The following is a 14,054-nucleotide window of genomic DNA, read 5'->3' on the forward strand; positions in this document are numbered from 1 at the left end:
GATAGAAACAATCATGCATCTTACTTGTAAGCACAAACAATTTTAACTTCAGAATACTAAGCCAAGAACTTAACAAGAAAGATAATAACATATCTACATGTGTTTCCTCTTTTCTACTTAAACTCAAAGTGTTGTTGCTATTGACCAATGCTAAGTTTGCCAAAACCAAATAGACATACTCAATGCTCCCAAAGTGATACCAATACTAACAACAAGATCAATCATATAATAGAGATTGCAAACTAAAATAAGATGTGCAATATGTAGATGATAAGACTTCTCATTAATATTCCATAACGATAACTCACACCAAGGGATACATAGATAACCAACTAAAGAGAGATACTTCCATACCGCAACACATCTTATATGATAACTTCCCTACTCATGATATGACACTGCTTGAAAGTAAAAAGGTAAAAGATAGTGATGATACGATACCGCGGCACTCCCCCAAGCTTGGAACAAACCAAGGGGATGCCAATACCGATGACGAATTACTCCTTCGGCGGTGGTGATGGTGAATTCCGGATAAGCTTCTCAACAAGCTCCTTTAGCTCATCAATCCTGTACGTGAGGTTGCGGATCATCTCTGAATTGTGCTCGACGCGGTTAAGAAGTACATCCGACGGCGAGTCCCAACTCTTAGAGTTGTTTCCCCACTCTTCAGCTTCAGGCTTCATCCTTCCTGCAGCGTTAGAATGATCTATATCCCAATTGCTGGGCAGCACTGCCTTGGGAACCCTTTCAGTTTGTGTATTATGAATTAGAATGTGGAAAGGGTGGTAGGTGCCTGGAGGAGATGTCCTTGGAGCTAGGTAGTGACGTGGAACTCTTCCTCCGGTGCTAATCCGTGCGCTTTTCTTGGCGTTGAACGGGTTTGACATCACTCCGATGCTTGCGACGGTGGCACGCGGGCGTACTCGCGGAACTTCCTCAACTTCCTCTTCATCCTCCTTGACTTCTCCTTTCAACTCGGGGTCTTGAATATCTTCCTCCGAAGGCTCCTTGTCCTTGTTCTTGGAGACCATGGTGCTTCTAGATCAAAGACGGATCCTGGCAGAAACAACTCAAAACAAAACACGTCGAGAAAACGATATACGGACCTCCAGGGGTCCGGGGGATTATATAGCAAAAAAATTCACGACAAACGGAAAGTACCAGGTCGAACCAGAGTCGGAGAGGGGCGACAAGGCGGCCTCCTCACAGGGCGGCGCGGCCAGGCTGGGGCCCGCGCCGGCCTGTGGGAGCACGCCCTCGTGCGTCTCCTCCACTCCGTTTCGATCTCGTAATTTTTCATATTTTCCAAAAGTTGCAAAAACATTGTTCGGAAAGTTAAACGCGGACTTTTTCTTACCAGAACTGTTACCTATTCAAAATCGGACTCTGCAGGACTGTCAACTTGGCCCTTGATGAAAGCTTCCGGAGTTACCACTTGAATAACATCAACATCTTCATTATAAGAATCACCCGAGATATAATGCTTGAGTCTTTGTCCATTCACCACTTGTGTGGCATTACCTTGTAGAGAGCTAATTTTAATTGCTCCTGATCGATACACCTCATCAATGACATATGGTCCTTCCCATTTTGAGAGTAATTTCCCTGCGAAAAATCTGAGACGAGACCGATACAATAGGACTTTATCTCCAACATTAAATTCTCTTTTGATAATTCTTCTATCATGCCATTTCTTAACTTTCTCTTTAAAGAGTTTAGCATTTTCATACGCTTCACTTCTCCATTCATCTAGAGAACTCAATTGTAGCAATCTTTTCTTACCGGCAAGTTTAGGATCTTTATTTAGTTCTCTCACAGCCCAATAAGCTTTGTGCTCTAGTTCTAAAGGTAGATGACAAGCTTTCCCATAAACCATTTTATACGGTGACATACCCATGGGATTTTTATAAGCAGTTCTATAAGCCCATAGTGCTTCTTTCAATTTAATAGCCCAGTTCTTTCTAGATTTATTAACAGTCTTCTGCAAGATAGATTTAATCTCTCTATTTGATAATTCTACTTGCCCACTAGTTTGAGGATGATAAGCGGAAGCAATTCTATGATTAATACCATACTTAGCAAGAGTTTTTATGAAACCACCATGAATAAAATGAGAACCTCCATCAGTCATAATATATCTAGGAACTCCAAATCTAGGAAAAATAATATGTAAAAGCATTTGTAAAGAAGTCTCACCATCAGCACTTTTTGTAGGTATGGCTTCCACCCATTTAGTAACATAATCAACAGCAACAAGTATATGAGTGTTACCTTCTGAAGAAGGGAAAGGACCCATGAAGTCAAATCCCCAACAATCGAATGGTTCAATAACAAGAGTATAGTTCATAGGCATTTCATTGCATCTGGAGATATTACCAACCCTTTGACATTCATCACAAGATAAAATAAACTTTCTTGCATCTTTGAAGAGAGTTGGCCAATAAAAACCTGATTGTAGAACCTTCTGCGCGGTCCTATCTCCGGCGTGATGTCCTCCATAAACACTACCATGACATTTACTCAATATCTCCTGTTGTTCATATTCAGGAACACATCTTCGCAGAATACCATCCACTCCTTCTTTATATAAGTGTGGGTCATCCCAAAAATAATGCCTCAAGTCATAAAAGAATTTCCTCCTTTGCTGAGCTGAAAAGGTTGGAGGCAAGTACTTGGATACAATAAAGTTAGCATAATCAGCGTACCAAGGACTATCTCGCGAGCTCACCTTTATTACAGCCAATTGTTCATTTGGAAAACTATCATTAACAGGAACAGGATCATAAGCAATATTTTCCAATCTAGACAAATTATCAGCAACAGGATTATCAGCATCTTTCCTATCTATAATATGCAGATCAAATTCTTGCAAAAGAAGTACCCATCTAATAAGCCTCGGCTTAGCATCTTTCTTTGTCATAAGGTATCTAATTGCAGCATGATCGGTATGAATTGTAACTTTTGAATCAACAATATAGGATCTAAACTTATCACAAGCAAAGACTACAGCTAATAATTCTTTTTTTCAGTTGTAGCATAATTTCTTTGAGCAGCATCAAGAGTTTTGCTAGCATAATGAATAACATTCAATTTCTTATCTACTCGCTGTCCAAGAACAAATGCTTACAAAGAAAATCACTAGCATCACACATAATCTCAAAAGGCAAATTCCAATCAGGAGGTTCAACTACAGGAGCAGTTGTTAAGGCTTTCTTTAGATTTTCAAAAGCTTCCTTACAATCATCATCAAAAAGAAAAGGTACATCTTTTTGAAGAAGATTAGTAAGAGGCTTTGAAATCTTAGAGAAATCTTTAATAAATCTCCTATAAAACCCAGCATGACCAAGAACACTACGAATACCTTTAACATCCCTAGGATAGGGCATCTTCTCAATTGCTTCAACTTTAGCTCTATCAACTTCAATACCTCTCTCAGAAATTTTATGTCCCAATACAATTCCTTCATTAACCATAAAGTGGCATTTCTCCCAATTAAGAACAAGGTTAGTTTCTTCACATCTCTGCAATACTTTATCAAGGTTTCGCAAGCAATTATCAAAAGAATTCCCATGGACAGAAAAATCATCCATGAATACCTCTACAATACTCTCACAAAAGCCATGAAAAATAGCAGACATGCATCTTTGAAAAGTAGCAGGTGCATTACATAAACCAAAAGGCATACGCCTATAAGCATAAGTTCCATAGGGACAAGTGAAAGTGGTTTTCTCTTGATCTTTAGTTTTAACATCAATTTGTGAAAACCCAGAATAACCATCAAGAAAGCAAAAAATGAGTATTTTTGGACAACCTTTCTAACATTTGATCAATAAAAGGTAAAGGGTAATGATCTTTCTTAGTAACCTTATTAACTTTTTGATAATCAATGCACATTCTATACCCTACAACTACTCTTTGAGGGATAAGCTCATCATTATCATTAGGCACAACAGTCATTCCTCCTTTCTTAGGAACACAATGCACATGACTAACCCATCTACTATCAGCAATAGGATATATAATACCAGCTTCAAGAAGTTTTAATACCTCATTCCTTACCACATCCTTCATCTTCGGAATTAGACGACGTTGATGTTCAACAACAGGCTTTGCATCATCTTCCATATTGATAGCATGTTGGCAAATAGAGGGAGAAATCCCCTTCAAGTCATCAAGAGTATAGCCAATAGCTCCTCGGTGTTTCTTCAATATTTCCAATAACGTTTCTTCCTCAATATCTGAAAGCTTAGAACTAATAATAACAGGATATATTTTCTTATCATCAATATGAGCATACTTAAGATTATCAGGCAATGGTTTTAAATCAAAAACAGGATCTTCCTTTGGTGGTGGTGTTGTACCTAGATCTTCAACCGGCAAGTCATGTTTAAGAATAGGTTGACGAAGGAAAATTTCATCAAGCTCATTTCTTTCTTCCCTAAAGACTTCACTCTCACTATTCTCCAAATGTTGCTGCAAAGGATTATTAGGAGCAAGAGCAATAGACGCGCACTGTTCAACTCTAAAATCATTATTAGGCAAATCAGCTTTATAAGGAGTTTTGGCAAATTTAGAGAAATTAAACTCATAAGATTCACCAGCAAATTTAGTAACAATCTTTTCCTTCTTGCAATCTATAACAGCTCCACAAGTGTTTAGGAAAGGTCTACCAAAAATAATAGGACAATACTTACTAGCAGCAGAACCAAGTACCAGAAAGTCAGCAGGATATTTAATCTTACCGCATAGAACCTCCACATCTCGAACAATACGAATAGGAGAGATAGTTTCTCTATTATCTAGCCGAATAACCACATCAATATCTTCAAGTTCACAAGAACCAATTTCATGCATGATCTCCGTATAAAGCTCATAAGGAATGGCGCTAATACTTGCACCAATGTCACATAAACCATAATAACAATGATCACCAATTCTAACAGAGAGCATAGGAACATTGGCTTTCCTAGACTTATTAGGATGCGAAACAATATTAGAAGCATCTTCACAGAAAATAATATGACCATCTTCTACATTTTCAGTCACAAGATCTTTAACTATTGCAACAACAGATTCAACCTTAATTTGTTCTTCAGGTTCTATAGGTTTCTTTGCACTTTTATTAACCGCACTAGATATAACAGAGTACTCCTTCATTTTAGCAGGGAAAGGAGTTTTTTCAATGTAAGCTTCAGGAAGAACATGATCAACAGTTTCAATTATATATAGCACATTTATTTATAGATGGATCAATTTTATCTTGGGATTTCTATTTTCGTGCCCTCGGTTCCTTAGTTGTGCTCAGTTTTCCCCAGCTCCTTAGTTTTTCCTCAGTTTTCCCCAAGACCTTGTCTGAAACCATCACGGATGCTATAACGGCCGGTTGCCCGACGGTTGACCGTTATCTTCTGACTAGTGGGGCCACGTAGAGCCCGCAAAGACACGTCAGACCATCCATCTTTGTTTGACCGTAAGCATCGCTGTATCCCTGACCAAAACACGCACGAGTGGGGCTTCGGTATATCGAATGACAAGTGGGCCATGGCGCTGATACAAGGGGCAATACACGGGTAGGAATAGATTTTTAAATGGAGCTCTACAGCGATGGCACGGAGGAGGTGGCCTGCGGGGTGCCGAGATGAGATCGACGTCCACAAAGAACTGCATGAGGCGAGACCAGACGCATTAGATAGATATGAACTAGATGCGTTTAACCATGCAAAGAAGAGAAGAAATGGTCGACGACATCGACGACTACCTCAAAACTTTGACTGACCGTGTCCGACACGAACGCGAGCAATGTAGAGAAAACTAGTGTCTCTCCTTTCTGGCGTGTATAGATGGGTGCTAGAAGAGTGTGGTGGCGAAGGGAAAGACCTCGCGGTGGTCTGTGGCGTCCAGCATAGCGGGGCGGCGTGGCCGTGCCCACGTCGGCGTGGATGCATGTTCGGCATTGGCATCAGCATGTACGTTCGGCATTGACCTCGGCGGTATCTCTGGTGTGTCAGTGATCAAATGAGGGGACGGGATTGAGGGTGCATCCCGATGGTGACCTAGCAGTGGCGTCGAGCATAGCCGTTCTGACCATGCCGATATCGGCATCGGCAAAGTTTGGAGGCTGTGGTGCTCGAATCAAAGAGGGATTTGTTTCTTGTACGCCAAAAGTGATTTGAAACAAGTTTCGTGTTGAAGGTTAGGTAACGAAAGTTTGTAACTAAGCCCAAAATTATACTAGCGCCATGGTGAGGTTCTTTTTGATAGAGCTATACGGTTGGGAAAACTTTTTTGACACTTTTTAGATAGGGTTCCTTGTTGTTACACGTATGGCATCATGTATGGCAAATTTGGGATCATTTGGAGATGTTCGAAAAAATCACTTTGCTTAAACGCATGCCGTTTCGTCTCACTGAAACCAGCTTTTCTAACAAGGTGATTTATTCTACCTCCTCTAAATGACCTCAAATTTCATACAGCTGATCTTCTATACATAGATAGATAGATTGTTTCGTTTTTATATTTTTCGAACTTTTTATTTCCCTTTATAATATCCAATTGATTTTCAGGTCAAAACCTCGAAAAACAGCATCATGTATGGCATCATTTTCGCCATAAATTTCAAATTTTGTGAAACTTTCCCTTTTAGATATTCCTTGTTGTTATAGATATGGCATAATGTATGCCAAATTTGGTTAGGTCTCACTGAAACCAGCTTTTGTAACAAGTTAGGTTTTTCGACCTTCTCAAAAGGGATTTTTTTCTACCTTCTCTAAATGACCTCAAAAATCATACGAGACGATCTTCTATACAAAGATAGGTAGATTGTTTCGTTTTTACATTTTTGAACTTTTATTTCCCTTTATAATACCCATTTGTTTTCAGGTCAAAACCTCAAATACAGAGATAGATAGATTGGTTCGTTTATCATTTTTACCGTGAATAGTAATGGCTACAAGAAATCGGTAATGGTCTATCAATTTTTGCGTGAAAAGTAATGGATACAACTAATCGGTGATGGTTTATCATTTTTTGCGTGAAAATTAATGGCTACAACAAATCGGTGATGGTTTATCATTTGGGATTTTCGTGAAAATTAATGGCTACAACAAATCGGTGACGGTTTATCATTTTTTGCGTGAAAATTTATGGCTACAACAAATCGGTGATGGTTTATCATTTTTTGCGTGAAAAGTAATGCCTAAAAGAGTTTATAATTTTTAGCGCGTGAAAATAAATACAGAAAACCGCCCTTTAGCATACTTATATAGTGGAAGGTAAACGGCGACAGAGAGAGAGGGGTTATCCTGCCCGTTAGATCATACGATCAACGGTCGGCGGGCACGATCCGCGTGACATGGGCTAGACCAATCAGGGCAATGTTGCACGTGTGAGAGAATTTGTGGAGGGAGAGGGCAAAACTGGGTAGTATCAAGAAACCAAGGGCACCTATGTAAAAAACAGACTAAGGGATTCAAATATGAGATTTAAAAAATGGAAAATGCGTGTTTTGTACAATAAAACCCATCTTGGCCTATCTCAAACTATTTGCAATACAAATATACATGAGTGTGAGAATTGTGGCCTCATTTAGACAAAGTATGTTTTGGGGAAAGCTGTTTTGGGAAGGGCTTATTGTGGAAAACCATGCACCTTCATAGCTACTAGGTGATTTGAGAAGGCCTTTGAGAAGTGGCAATTTGTGGTAAAACTTGATTTATCTATGACTTATCTATGTTTTGAGAACTGGCAATTTGTGGTAAAGACTCCATGAGTATGTGCCACTATTTTTCGGAATTTTTTGCACATTAAATGACTCATTTAACTAGTTAATCCCATTTGTTGACTGTCTGTTGACCAACTACTTGAGGGTAAAACTGAGCATATTGCACTAGCCAGTATTAGCACTCAAGGGGAAAACTGAGCACACAAAAAATGCTAGTATAATGCTCGAGGTTATACCTGAGTATATCTAAATTTCCAGGGTTAGACTCGAGGACGCGTGTTGCGGTGCAGAAATGAAAGACGTGCAATTGTTGACGCGTAGACGCCGGTCGCGGTGCAGAAGTCGAAGACGTGCAATCGTGGACACGTGGCGCATTGCAGAAGTCCAAGACGTGCAGACGTGCAGCGGTGGACGCGTAGGACGCGGGTCGCATTAACCACCCCTTGCCTTTATAGACGCCTCCTCCCACTATCTCTGTCACTCTCACTCGCCTACGCAACGCCGCCTCTCTCACGTCCCATCATCTTCTCCAAAGCAAAAAACCCTCTCCCTCTCCTCTGCCAGCGAGATGGACAAGGAGAATGCCAATCCCATCATCCACGGCGCCGTCGGCTCCAAGCGCGACGCCTCCCTCTTCGACGCCGTCCCCTCAACGGACGTCGCCGCCGCCTCCGCCGGTGCATCGGAGGCTACCGACGCCGGTCGCGGCCAGATCCCGCCGGGATGGGACCCCTACGAGCCGGTGCCGTACGTCCTGCCCCCGAACCGCTACGACACCTCTATAGAGGACCCATGGAACGAGGTAACTACGGTTTGCTTCCTTTTTTTGTTCCCCATTCCTTTTTGAACCCTATTTGTGCTGGTGTAGATGGATCTGTGGATGGATGAGTATTGGGCTAATATTTGCGCCGATTTTATTCCATTTTGCTTTGATCCCTCCTTGATTTCGTTTAAGATTTGGGGTTCGGCCGTTCGGTTAATTTATGCAAGTAATAATGGGATCTCAATTGGTTAATTTATGCAAGTAATCATAGGATCTCAATCAGTTATTTTATGCACGAATCAAAAGATATCAACCGTTTAATTTGCAAATAATCTGGAATGTGTTCAAGTTCAGATCTGAAATCTGTTTCTTTGCCTATGATGAATCGGTGGGCACAGGTTTTTACAGGGAGGGTTCAGCGAACCATTTCTGTGTACAAATCTGTTGTGCATGAGCTTTGGTTCGCTTACACCGTCCCTGTAGACATATAATCGTGTCCACTCTAACTGAGGCTGCCTCTGTTTTTCCTAACTTTGTTATCATGCACGTTTGCAACTCATTCACTAATAAATTCCCGTTTGATAAGGATCAGCTGTCTGGCAGCGACGTCGGCAGCGACGACGAGCACCATGACGTCAAGACTCGCCAGGTGCTGCGGAGGCTGCAGGTCGGGCAGTACGTCTCCTACCTCGACGTCGCCAAGGGTGTCTACAGGTGCCCCTTCTGCACTAGGAGGCTCGGCGGCACTGACTTCAACTGCGTCCTCACGCATGCCGAGAACATCGGCCACACCAACCCCAAGGTCGGCGCGTTGGTGAACCCCAACTCCTTCCGCGCCAAGCACTTGGCGCTCGGCATGCACCTCCGCAGCATCCAGCGGGCGCATGCCTCCGCTCAAGCCCAAGGCTCACAAGGGGAGCAACAAGTGGAGGCAGAGGCAGATGGGGTAGGCGGAGTCCTGGACGTGTCCTGCTGCTGCCTCCTCCATTTTGTTGTTGGGATCCCTTTGTTGTTAGCTAGGGATCCCTCGTTGTTATGTTGTTAGTATGATGGTACTGTACTGCTGTGAAGAACCTCGAACCCTACTATGTTTGGCTGCTGAATGCAGCTTATTATCTATATTATCTATCCCTATTCTACTATATGACCTTGTGAATTTATCGTACATTCCCTGTAGATTTGCTTCTAGATTTAACTACATACATATGGACTAGATGGAGTACTAGATTGGGCTCCCTACTAGATTTGCTGCCATATTGGGCAAACAACGAGGGCCAAAAGGCACAAATAATAATTGAAGAAAGACAGAAATGCAAGCTTCTCTAGATTTGATACTAATTAGGTGAAAAAAGGCAGAGAGAAGGAGGCAGAAAAGGTACTCTCAAAAGGGAAATGCTAATGGCCGAGAGAGACAAAACCCAGCTCCTGCTCACGTGCAACCAAACGCTATCTCGTCCTGTCCCACGCGGTCCCTTTCTACCAGCCCCACGCGACGCGGGCCCACACGACGCGGCCCCACACGTCAGCACGGAGCGGTCAACTTAACGGGAATCCTGCCGTCTGAGCTGCCTTCTGCGGGTTTCAAACAAGCACTTGGGGAAAACTGAGGAAAAACTAAGGAGCTGGGGAAAACTGAGCACAACTAAGGAACTGAGGGCACGAAAATAGAAATCCCTTTTATCTTTATATGGTTCATGATACTTATCAAAATTCTTCCTAGGCAATTCAAAGTGAGATGCAAAAGCTTTATAAAAATTTGCAACGACTTGAGAATCAAGACCATAAGTAGCACTCATATTACGAAATTTATCAGTATCCATAAAAACTTCAATGCATTTATAATCATAGTTTATACCTGACTCTCTATCTTTGTCGTTCTCCCATCCTTCAGTATTCTCCTGGATCCGATCAAGAAGGTCCCTTTTAAACTCTTCTTTATTGCGTGTAAATGATCCAGAACAAGAAGTATCCAGCAAAGTCTTATCTTGAAAAGACAATCTTGCATAGAAATTATCAATAATAATATTACCAGGAAGCTCATGAATGGGGCATTTGAGCATTAAAGACTTCAATCTCCCCCAAGCTTGGGCAATACTTTCTCCATCATGAGGCCAGAAATAATATATGTGGTTCCGATCTTTGTGAATTTCACTCGGAGGATAGAATTTGGAATAAAATAAAGGCACAATGTCCTCCCAATCAAGAGAATCTCTATTCTTCAGCAATTTATACCAGTGCGCTGCTTTACCAGACAGCGATATAGAGAATAGTTTCTTCCTAAATTCATCCATAGCAATACCTGCACATTTGAATAACCCGCATAATTCATGTAAAAACAGTAAATGATCACCAGGATGGACAGTTCCATCCCCTTCATAGCGGTTATCCACAACACGTTCAATAATTTTCATAGGTATTTTGTATGGAACCTCGCTCTCACCTGGCGCCTCATCCACTACCCTTGCAGTAGTAGTAGATTTCCCAAAGAGGAATTCAAGAGAAGACCTCTCCATAATGATTTATAGCAGCAGGCAGAAATAGAAACAGCACGTACAGTAAAAAGTTTCCCTTACCAAGTTCCACTTACCAATAGCGCTTCACTCCCCGGCAACGGCGCCAGAAAATAGTCTTGATGACCCACAAGTATAGGGGGTGTATCGTAGTACTTTCGATAAATAAGAGTGTCGAACCCAACGAGGAGCAGAAGGTGTTGACAAACAGTTTCGATGAAGGATTCACTGTAAATGCTCACAGACAAGTGTTCAGGGGGTTTTGATATAGCAGATGAAATAAGTACAAGTAAGTAAAGTGCGAGAGAAATAATTGCAGCGAGTGGCCCAATCCTTTTTAGCACAAAGGACAAGCTGGTTTGTTTACTTATAATGACCAAACGTTCTTGAGGACACACGGGAATTTAGTCTAGTGCTTTCGCTTCATATAGCTGATTAATCTTCATTGTTTTGATAAGTGTTGTGTGGGTGAACCTATGCTAATGTACCGCCCTTCCTAGGACTAATACATACTTGTGATTATACCCCTTGCAAGCATCCGCAACTACAAGAAAGTAATTAAGATAAATCTAACCACAACCTTAAACTCTGAGATCCTGCTATCCCTCCTGCACCGATATACCAACGGGGGTTTAGGTTTCTGTCACTCCGGCAACCCCGCAATTGGCAAACGAATACAAGATGCATTCCCCTAGGCCCATAAATGGTGAAGTGTCATGTAGTCGACGTTCACACGACACCACTAGAAGAATAACACCACAACTTAAATATCATAACATTGAATACTAACCAACATAATTCACTACTAACATTTAGACTTCACCCATGTCCTCAAGAACTAAACGAACTACTCACGAGACATCATATGGAACATGATCAGAGGTGATATAATGATGAATAACAATCTGAACATAAACCTTGGTTCAATAGTTTCACTGTTATCACCAGATTTTAACCAAGTCTGAAGATGGGCCGTGATTGAAGAAGGGCTTAAAGGATATGCACAGAAAATATTCCTGAACAGGCCTTGTATAAGAAGTTTGGGCTAGATTGTCCGTGTATCTGTAAATTATAGTAGGTTACGTGTCGGTTAGAATTAAGAGATAGAGTTTAGCTCGTACACAGTTGGGTTTATTCCCAAGTTAGAAAGTCTACGGACTATAAATATGTATCTAGGGTTATTGAGAAGGAGGACGATCACGTTCACAACAAATCAATCTAGGCGCATCGCCACCCCTTGTTTCGAGGGTTTCTCCCGGGTAAGCATCATGCTCTTGCGATCTAGGCAGTATCAGTTTATTCGTTATTGGTGTTGCTCGTGCTGAAGCCTTTTTGATGGCGAGCAACACCCTTATCGTAGATGTTTTGGGGCTGACGTCGATGCTTTCATGGTATACTTGCTTATCTACGCTACCCCTCGATATCTAGCTGCCCTTACACCTATCTTAGGTGTAAGGGCAGCATCTTGCTTGTTCTTTATTTAGTAGATCTAATCCGTTATAGTTGCTCCTTGTTCTTCAAGGATTGGTTTGATATCCGCATGGTTAGGCCTTATAAACGGGTTGAACGATCCGGTAGTGCGTAAGGTGTGGTTTATTAAGCCCTAGAGGGATTGTTCCGGGGATCAACTTCATGTTGGTTTTTAGGCCTCTTTAGGGCTGGTTTTCCATCATCTTACGTATCTGCTAGGCTCAACTACGCGTAGGATGTTCCGATTATGCGGTGAAAACCCCAAACTATCGTAGATTAGTTTAGCTTGATATCGATATAGCATGATCCCCATGTCATTATAAATCTAACATGAACCATGGGGCAATCGGCTCTTTGAGCCGATCCACAGGGCAACCTAAGAGCCGATCGGGGCTCGTATTTAATGTTTACGTGTTTGCCATGCAGGAAACTAGTCGAAGCAATCCATCACCTTCCTGACCAGGTATAGGTCAGGTGGCACGCCCTCGCAAACACCAGGACATGCGCCAGAGGCATTGCGGGCCGTTGCCCGAGGGACCAGGGTCCACCGCAGTCCTGGGAGCCTCCCGGCTCTACGGTGTTGCCCGTCGTTTATTCGCCGGTGGGTTTTTGACAGCAACACATTCTGGCACGCCCGATGGGACCTTCTATAGCCACTACGTCGACATCTGCAGCAACCATGTCAAAAGCTACGGATGAGGTGGTGGGCGAACCAGTCACGTACGCAGATCTGCCCGAAGAGCAAAACAAGAAGTATGATGAGATGAAAGCCATCTTGGAAGCCGATCTCATCGGCTCCTTCATGAGGACCCGTTCACATGGCATAAGGTGGAAGGGGTTCTCCCCTGAAGGTGTTCTTGATGAAGTGGACCTGTCTACCCCTTCGGAGGAACGTACCAGAGCCCTGCGCCAGAAAATTAATTACATGGTGGCTCATTCTCTACACCGCCATTCTGAGAGCTTGGTGAACGCTTTCGAGCGCGTTGCGGTCCGAGTGGTGCAGGAAATCATGAAGCATCAGTACTCTCCGACAGGACCTACCCTAGGGACTCACCAGGGAGAAATACCGCTCCAGATCAGACCGCCGCTACCATTCGCGCTTGCAGCGCCAGAGCCACCAGGTTCACCGGCGTACGTCGTCTACAAGGTTGGAGGCGATCCTAGCGATTGCCAATTCCTATATGAACCACCTAAGGAGATCCCACATGGATATGTGTGCACATACGTGCCGGACTGCAATACGTTGGCGCGCACGAACCAGATTGCACCGACAGGGATTCCTGGGACAGACGCCGATAAACAGGCGTGGCTAGCTAAATATGCCACCGGAACGAGTCATGAGAACTCGGTCCCTACAGCTCATACCATGGACCAGATCAGCACCATCTTGAGAGATCAGTTCGGCATCTTGCCGAAGAGGAAAACAATCGGCTATTCCAAGCCGTACCCCGACGAGTATGACTTGATCCCGCTGCCACCCAAATATCGGCTCCCTGAATTCTCAAAATTCAATGGAGCAGAAGGGTCTAGCTCAATTGAGCACGTGAGCCAATATTTGGCACAGCTGGGCATGATTTCAGCGTCAGACCCG

This window comes from Lolium perenne, chromosome 4 (assembly GCF_019359855.2).
Source record: "Lolium perenne isolate Kyuss_39 chromosome 4, Kyuss_2.0, whole genome shotgun sequence".
Classification (NCBI taxonomy): Eukaryota; Viridiplantae; Streptophyta; class Magnoliopsida; order Poales; family Poaceae; genus Lolium; species Lolium perenne.